Raw genomic sequence first — 9,873 nt, 5'->3', positions numbered from 1 at the left:
TTACCACTAGACCACCAGTAAAGTTCTACTCATTATCTTTTAACTGTGCACTATGTATGTTAATACAAAGACATTTTTCTCCTTGGAAATGTTAGTATGAAGTAGCCCTTTCTAAGAGTTGTGTGTTTCACGTTCTAGCTTGTCAGTTCAATTAGTTCTGTCGCTCATTCGTGTCAGCCTCCTTGCGACCCCATGAATTGCAGCACGGCATGCCTCCCTGTCCATCACCAACTCCCGGAGTTCACTCAAACTCATGTGCATCGACTCGGTGATGCCATCCATCCATCTCATCCTCTGTCGTCCCCTTCTCCTCCTGCCCCCAATCTCTCCCAGCATCAGGGTTTTTTCCAATAAGTCACCTCTTGGCATGAGGTGGCCAAAGTACTGGAGTTTCAGCTTCAGCATCATTCCTTCCAAAGAAATCCCAGGGCTGATCTCCTTCAGAATGGACTGGTTGGATCTCCTTGCAAGGAGATCCTGGCTTCTCCAAGCCAGGCTTCAGCAATACGTGAACTGTGAACTTCCAGATGTTCAAGCTGGTTTTAGAAAAGGCAGAGGAACCAGAGATCAAATTGCCAATATCCGCTGGATCATCGAAAAAGCAAGAGAGTTCCAGAAAAACATCTATTTCTGCTTTATTGACTATGCCAAAGCCTTTGACTGTGTGGAACACAATAAACTGGAAAATTCTGAAAGAGATGGGAATACCAGACCACCTGACCTGCCTCTTGAGAAACCTATATGCAGGTCAGGAAGCAACAGTTAGAACTAGACATGGAACAACAGACTGGTTCCAAATAGGAAAAGGAGTATATTAAGGCTTTATATTGTCACCCTGCTTTTTTAACTTATGTGCAGAGTACATCATGAGAAACCCTAGGCTGGAGGAAGCACAAGCTGGAATCAAGATTGGCAGGAGAAATATCAATAACCTCAGATATGCAGATGACACCACCGTTATGGCAGAAAGTGAAGAGGAACTAAAAAGCCTCTTGATTAAGGTGAAAATGGAGAGGGAAAAAGTTGGCTTAAAGCTCAACATTCAGAAAACAAAGATCATGGCATCTGGTCCCATCACTTCATGGGAAATAGATGGGGAAACCGTGGAAACAGTGTCACACTTTATTTTTCTGGTCTCCAAAATCACTGCTGATGGTGACTGCAGCCATGAAATTAAAAGAGGCTTACTCCTTGGAAGAAAAATTAAACCAAGCTAGATAGCATATTGAAAAGCAGAGACATTACTTTGCCGGTAAAGGCCCGTCTAGTCAAGGCTATGGTTTTTCCAGTGGTCATGTATGGATGTGAGAGCTGGACTGTGAAGAAAGCTGAGCGCCGAGGAATTGATGCTTTTGAACTGTGGTGTTGGAGAAGACTCTTTAGAGTCCCTTGGACTGCAAGGAGATCCAACCAGTCTCTTCTGAAGGAGATCAGCCCTGGGATTTCTTTGGAAGGAATGATGCTTAAGCTGAAACTCCAGTACTTTGGCCACCTCATGCGAAGAGTTGACTCATTGGCAAAGACTCTGATGCTGGGAGGAATTGGGGGCAGGAGGAGAAGGGGACGACAGAGGATGAGATGGCTGGATGGCATCACTGACTCTATGGAGATAAGTCTGAGTGAACTCTGGGAGTTGGTGATGGACAGGGAGGCCTGGCATGCTGGGATTCATGGGGTCGCAAAGAGTTGGCCACGACTGAGCGACTGAACTGAACTGACTGTCATGTTGAGTGGTTTGCCTTGGAAACAGAGATCATTCTGTAGTTTTTGAGACTGCATCCACGTACTGCATTTCGGACTCTTTTCTTGATCATGATCCGTACACAAAGCCAGTTCTTGCTTACTTAAACTGCTTAAATTCTAATTGTAGGAATATTGCTGGGTTCAGCTAGCACCCTATATCCAGCTCCACCCACCAGGATCCCACATCAAGCCCCACCCAACCCCAGCCTGGCCACCAGACCAGGTTACAGTTCCCAGACCTCTGAATCGCTTCAGCCTCATCAGCACGACTCCACGTACAGTTTGGTTCAGTCGCTCACTTGTGTCCGACTCTTTGTGATCCCATGGACTGCAGCACACCAGGCCTCCCTGTCCATCACCAACTCCAGAGTTTACTCAAACTCATTGTGTCGGTGATGCCATCCAACCATGTCAACCTCTGTCGTCGGACATGCAGGACTCCAAATGTTATGCCAAAACCCTTCCTTCTATTGTGATTATCCCACAGAATTTTAAGGTTTTATTAAAAGTGTTGTACTTACTTAGACTAATGAGCAATCAGTGGTGCAACACAAGACGTGAGAGATCCTCAAGTACTACTTAACCCTGACAAGATACCTCTGGAACCAAACGGAGGAACAAGCAGGAAGGTGTATGCTTGGCAGGGCTCGCTGGGCCCCGCCCCTCACACGTCCAGACGCAGGCGTGTGTCCTAGGCTCCACCCCTCATTGTCCCTTTCCGCTGGAACCTAGGGCTTGGGAGTCGCTGGTGTCTCTACTCAAAGAACTTGAGTTTAGAGCAATTCCTGAAGCCGAGTCTTGGTAGGTGCGGTTGCCCCAGGAATAGTGAGGTACTGCTTTTTGCTTTTTAGTCTTGTTAAGCTCGGCGCATAGGTTCCCCCTACTCCATATCTGTGGTCTCCGGTCACTTTGGACCTTCCTAATCCCCCAGCCTTTCCTCACCAAGTAAATTCAGTTGTTACTTTGAGAGGCCTGTGGTCTAATTTCCTTTCAGTGTAAAATCCTGAGGTAACATATATCGTGCACGAAATATATAGTAATTTATAGGGGGGAAGTTATTATAATTGAGACATGGCACTTAGAATTTGTAAATATACCAAAACACTTGTTCAGAAGTTAGCTTAGAATTTCATCTTTGCAACTGGTGGTGGAGCCGCAGTTCTTTCTCGAGTGTTAGGGAGGCGTATTACTGTCCTTTTCTGGTTTATATGACCAGGGTAATAAATTGACGAGAGACTGTTCATTTTAGGAGATAATTTTCAGTGATGCTGGTTACTGATATGAGCTCTAGAATCAAAGAAAAATATAAAATGGTCTCTATGCTCAGACATTTCCGACTCTTTGAGACCCCATGGAGTGTAGCCTTCCAGGCTGCTGTGTCCATGGGAATTCCCAGGCAAGAATACTGGAGTGGGCTGCCAGTTCCTAATCCTGTGGATCTTCTGACTCAGGGATAAAACCCCCATCTCTTGCATCTCCTTCATTGGAAGGAGGATTCATTACCACTGAGCCACCTGGGAAACCTCTTTGGTCTGATACTAGTGTTTTATTTGAATTTTAAAAGTGAATGTTGGTTGGTAGTTTTCCAGTCAGTGAGACCCAGTGTGGATAATGCTGAATTATGGATTGCTGACAAGTGCAATGGAAAGTGGTGTATAATAGTGGGGAAATATCTTAAGAGATCGGAGAATCTGAAGACAGTTGAGGGATAGTTTTAGATTTGTGCATTAAGGTTGATTGTCAGTGCTACACTAAACCTAAGATGATTATGTGGGGCAGGTGGAAAAGGAACAGTTTGCTTGAAGTAACGAGGCCTGTTTATTTGTGGCAATGTTGTTGGTGTAATATTGTCAGAGATAAAAAATTGGTTCAAAATGCTTCTAGCTAACAGACCTTTGATAGAGTTGAGTAGGAGTGGGTTGTCTTCATTAATTAAAATTAATCGGAGAAGGGAGGTTGTCCTAGAATTGTGAAGCCAGTGACACGAGTGCTGTACACAGCTGTGTGGGTGTAGAGACAGAGGCTCTGGTCTTGGTGTGCAACATGTGGGCTGATTGGATAATAAGATCTTAAGAATTGAAGCCTGTGAGGATTGGTAATCCTGTTAATGGGAGACTTCATAATGAGGGCTGTAGTGGGGAAACACATTGCTTTCAGCAGTTTATCTACTCAGAGTGGGGGATACTGATTTTACTGTGGTTAGAGTTGCCAGAAGCTTTGGCATCTAAGGGGCTATGAAGGAGGCCCCGCTTCGTTAAAGAGCTGGGGTATCTTCCAATTAGGTCAGTCAGGTACAACAGGCGGCAGTGAGATTGGGGCCCTTTTCTGTGACTTCTTCACTGAGCTCACTCGAGCCAAATCTCAAACACCTTTAAAACTTCGTGATATCCCAGTTCCTGGCATGTTTTCCCAAGAGGGCCAGTTTCTTGGTCTCCATACTGAATGCCCAGTGCCCTTGCATTTGCGGCTTGTGTGTTTTCTGTGTGTTGCCCAGGCCCAGTGGTCTCTGCTGTTTAGCCCTGTTGCTCAACAGAGCACAGAAAAGTGGTGAAAACATGTGGGAAAGTGGAGAGGAAGCTATTGGGGGTCTAGGAGAATTGTGAGAGGAGGCAAGTTTCGGCCTCTGGATGAGCCCTATGAATGGTGTATGTGTGTGTTGCAAGCACAGTGGTGTGACCCAGTTCAAGCTAGCTGTGCTGCCTGCGAGACAGGCCAGTGCCTTGGGGAGATGATTTCTTGAGGTAAACAATGGGACTTCATTTTGAAAACCAGCCGACCAAAAAAATGGCTAACTAATATCTCAAAATAGCCATCTTGTTGGTGTCTGGATGCCAGATTCTTTTGTGAAACTAGAGAAAGAAGCAGTGAGGAAATAAAGTCAGAAGGGACGAGCGAGAGGGAGAGGCAGTGAGGAAGTAAGGTAAAAAGGGCCATCAACAAAGGGCCATCAGTCTTGCAGTACATCTCAGGGACAGCCAGCCTTCTGTGTTCATCTCTTCTTTCCTGCCGCCATTCACAGGTTGGGAGGTCAGTGTATCTCCCTGTGAGCTCAATAAAGGCCCTTTAGTTTAACAGTCAGGCCAAGAGGTAGGGTCCTCTGAGGCCAGTGATTATGGATGATTACAATAACCACAGCAGTGACAAGCAAGGCAAAGAAACCATTCCAACTTGGAATCAGAATTGGCTCTTCCCTGCAACAGTTGTGGGATCACGTTGTGTGGAATTGTTGACAAGGGTGGTCTCAGTTTTGACTGGAGGACCTGGATGTGGGCTCATGGCTAATTGTGGGTTGCCTGGAAGGGTGGGCATACCATAGTGTCTTAGCTCAGTTTCCCTGGGACACAGATGCTGTGACTGAGGCTTGTGTGCATTGGTTGATTGGGAAAATGATGATTACACCTGTGGCGGAAGAAAGGAAGTGGAATTCGGAAGAGAACTGTTACCCTGCATTGTGTTAGAATCAAGGCCTGAGCTGAGCCCACAGGGAGGGATGGGTGCATTGGTCTTGGTGGTGGGATCCAGAAGGTTCCCCACAGCATCGAATCCATGGAGTGGATTTTGTGATGTCTTTTGGAAGAGCAGGAATCACTATGCAACCTGTAAAATAACTGTTGGTAAAATCCCAGAGATGATATTGTTGGTTATTTTTAGTATTCTCTGTTATTTTGAGTTGTAACGAAGAAGGTTTCCAATGGATTTGGAAGGTAAAAAGACCTTGGAATGTATCTTTGGAAGATGCTGAAGTCTCACTGGTGCATGTGCATCAATATACACATCTTCTTTTTATTATTAGAGTTCGGAGATGACAGTTTTTCGCTGGGTGAGGTCACTCTGACTGATAAGAAGCTATCCTGAATCTGGTTTGCTGCTTAGGCACCTTTTTGTGTATTATTGCATCATAAACGCATGAGTTGTTAAACCTTGGAATCTTTCTGGGGATTGCATAGCACGATGGATGGATTATTACTGAATGTGTGGATTGTGTGTTGAACCAGATGAAATTTCATAAGGCTCTTTCAACCTAGAAGGAAAATGGTGCTAAAATTTGAGGCAGAGGGATTTCGTTAGGGAGGGGTCATAAAATCTCAGGATATAAGGAAGGATCGGGCTCCCCAGGTGGTGCGAGTGATGGAAAACAGTACGGAGGTTCCTCAAATATTAAAAAGAAAACATGCATAGGATCTCGGAGTCTCACTTCTGATTATATACCCAAAGGAAGCAGAATCAGTATATTTTTTAAATTATGTATTTATTTGACTCGAATGGGCCTTAGTTGTGGATCACGAGATCTTTTTTGCATCACGCAGGACCTTTCATCATGGCAGGGGGGCTCTGGAGTATGTCGGCCCTGTGTTTGCGGTACCTGGGCTTGTTTGCTGGAGTCCAGCTCCAGCAGCCAGGGATTCAACCTGAAGGGATGGGCGATGATGACGTAGCCTCTGACTCATAGTAAGGGACTACATCCAGCGGACAATGATGTAGCCTCTGACTCATAGTGGCTCAGACAGTAAAGTGTCAGCCTCAATGCGGGAGACCCCGGTTCGATCCCTGGGTCAGAAAGATCCCCTGGAGAAGGAAATGGCAACCCACTCCAGTACTCTTGCCTGGAAAATTTCATGGACAGAGGAGCCTTGTAGGCTACGGCCCATGGGGTTGCAAAGAGTCGGACACGACTGAGCGACTTCACTCACTCACTCTTCACTCACTGACTCATAGTACGGGACTACATGTTCATTTCAAGCTTCAGGTTCTCTTTTATACTTTGACAAAAGCATTAGGTCAGCGGTTTTTAGTTTCTCCCACCCAGATTTACTGTACTTAATTTGTGATTACATTGTAACTCATGGTACATTCCTCAGTTTATTTCTTATCTTTCTAAATCCTGTTTGCCCCTAGCATCTTAAGATCATTATCTCCTAAAAAGGCTTCTAGCTATTCTTGCTGCTGCTACTGCTGCTAAGTGGCTTCAGTTGTGTCCCACTCTGTGCGACCCCAGAGATGGCAGCCCACCAGGTTACCCCATCCCTGGGATTCTCCAGGCAAGAACACGGGAGTGGGTTGCCATTTCCCTCTGCCATTTCCTTTCTTCTAGCTATTCTTAATCCTAAACCCTAAACTCAGCAACAAGCAAATTTTGCCTTGGAATACGGAATGAAGCAGGGCCAAGACTAATAGAGTTTTGCCAATAAAATGCAAACACCCTCTTCCAACAACACAAGAGAAGACTACACATGGACACCACCAGTTGGTCAACACCGAAATCAGATTGATTATATTCTTTGCAGCCAAAGATGGAGAAACTCTATACAATCAACAAAAACAAGACCAGGAGCTGACTGTGGCTCAGATCATGAACTCCTTATTGCCAAATTCAGACTGAAATTGAAGAAAGTAGGGAAAACCACTAGACCATTCAGGTATGACCTAAATCAAATCCCTTATGATTATACAGTGGAAGTGAGAAATACATTTAAGGGACTAGATCTGATATATAGAGTGCCTGATGACTATGGAATGAGGTTCGTGACATTGTACAGGAGACACGGATCAAGACCATCCCCATGGAAAAGAAATGCAAAAAAGCAAAATGGCTGTCTGGGGAGGCCGTATCAATTGCTGTGAAAAGAAGAGAAATGAAAAGCAAAGGATAAAAGGAAACATATAAGCATCTGAATGCAGCGTTCCAAAGATACCAAGAAGAGACAAGAAACCCTACCTCAGCGATCAATGCTAATAGAGGAAAACAATAGAATGGGAAAGACTAGAGATCTCTTCCATAAAAATTAGAGATACCAAGGGAACATTTCATGCAAAGATGGGCTCCATAAAGGACAGAAATGGTATGGACCGAACAGAAGCAGGAGATGCTAAGAAGAGGTGGCAAGAATACACAGAAGAACTGTACAAAAAAGATCTTCATGACCAGATAATCACGATGGTGTGATCACTGACCTAGAGCCAGACATCCTGGAATGTGAAGTCAAGTGGGCCTTAGAAAGCATCACTATGAACAAAGCTAGTGGAGGTGATGGAATTCCATTTGAGCTCTTTCAAATCCTGAAAGATGATGCTGTGAAAGTGCTGCCCTCAATATGCCAGCAAATTTGGAAAACTCAGCAGTGGCCACAGGACTGGAAAAGGTCAGTTTTCATTCCGATCCCAAAGAAAGGCAATGCCAAAGAATGCTCGAACTACCGCACAATTGCATGCATCTCACACTTTAGTAAAGTAATGCTCAAAATTCTCCAAGCCAGGCTTCAGCAATAGGTGAACCATGAACTTCCAGATGTTCAAGCTTGTTTTAGAAAAGGCAGAGGAACCAGAGACCAATTCGCCAACATCTGCTGGAACATGGAAAAAGCAAGAGAGTTCCAAAAACCCATCTATTTCTGCTTTATTTACTATGCCAAAGGCCTTCACTGTGTGGATCACAATAAACTCTGGAAAATTCTGAAAGAGATGGGAATACCAGACCACCTGACCTGCCTCTTGAGAAATCTGTATGCAGGTCAGTAAGCAACAGTTAGAACTGGACATGGAACAACAGACTGGTTCCAAATAGGAAAAGGGGTACATCAAGGCTGTATATTGTCACCCTGCTTATTTAACTTATATGCAGAGTACATCATGAGAAACGCTGGGCTGGAGGAAACACAAGCTGGAATCAAGATTGCCAGGAGAAATATCAATAACCTCAGGTATGCAGATGACACCACCCTTATGGCAGAAAGTGAAGAGGAACTAAAAAGCCTCTTGAATAAGGTGAAAGTGGAAAGTGAAAAAGTTGGCTTAAAGCTCAACATTCAGAAAACAAAGATCATGGCATCTGGTCCCATCACTTCATGGGAAATAGAATGGGAAACCGTGGAAACAGTGTCAGAGTTTATTTTTCTGGGCTCCAAAATCACTGCTGATGGTGACTGCAGCCATGAAATTAAAATTACTCCTTGGAAGAAAAGTTATGACCAAGCTAGATAGCATATTGAAAAGCAGAGACATTACTTTGCCAACAAAGGTCCGTCTAGTCAAGGCTATGGTTTTTCCTGTGGTCATGTATGGATGTGAGAGTTGGACTGTGAAGAAGGCTGAGTTCCGAAGAATTGATGCTTTTAAATTGTGGTGTTGGAGAAGGCTCTTGAGAGTCCCTTGGACTGCGAGGAGATCCAACCAGTCCATTTTGAAGGAGATCAGCCCTGGGAATTCTTTGGAAGGAATGATGCTAAAGCTGAAACTCCAGTACTTTGGCCACCTCATGTGATGGGTTGACTCATTGGAAAAGACTCTGATGCTGGGAGGGATTGGGGGCAGGAGAAGAAGGGGACAACAGTGGATGAGATAGCTGAGTAGCATCACTGACTTGATGGACATGAGTCTGAGTGAACTCTGGGAGTTGATGATGGATAGGGAGACCTGGCGTTCTGCGATTCATGGGGTCGCAAAATGTCGGACACGACTGAGTGACTGAACTGAAACTCAGCAAACTTCTTTTGCCATAAACATTCCCCTCAGAAACAGGTCTCAGATAATAATCCTTCCCATGGCCTCAAGCTGCGGCCTCTGTGCTCATTCTGAGACATTCTTTGTAAAGATCCTTGAACAAATGTCAGTGGTTATTTTATCGATTATTTTCTGTGCACAACTGTAGAAGGCTTTGTGCTTTCTCATGTTTCTCTCAAGCACAATAAGCACCTTAACATTCTTTACAGTCAACTCAACTGAAGAAAGGAAAGAACAAGTCAGAATCACAAGGCCTAACACCTTCATCCCGGTCATGCCTGCAGAATGAGGAGAGGGGTTGGGGCGGTGCCTCCAATTTGTCAGTAATGCGTAATGTGGCTCCCGACATAGTTGCTCTGCTGCATGTGGGATCTTATATCGCCAACCAAGGATTGAACAAGGATTGAGTCCCCTTTGTTGCAAGGCAGGTCCTTAACCTGGAATTCCTGTGACCACCAGGAATGTCCTGTGAAAAATCAGTATTTTGAAGGAATTACCTGCATTCGTATAACCAATATTTCTTTATTCACAACAGTCATTTTTCTTCAAACAGCACAGTTTTATCCCTTTTCAGTTCTTCATAACAGAACCTAGTAATGCCCCAAAGGCTCTCAAGGTTGAAAGAATCTATTA

The sequence above is a fragment of the Bos grunniens genome, chromosome 18 (assembly GCF_055505025.1).
Source record: "Bos grunniens cultivar Pamir isolate PY7600 chromosome 18, Bosgru_T2T1.0, whole genome shotgun sequence".
NCBI classification, from domain to species: Eukaryota; Metazoa; Chordata; class Mammalia; order Artiodactyla; family Bovidae; genus Bos; species Bos grunniens.
Note: the sequence above shows the minus strand (reverse complement) of the source record.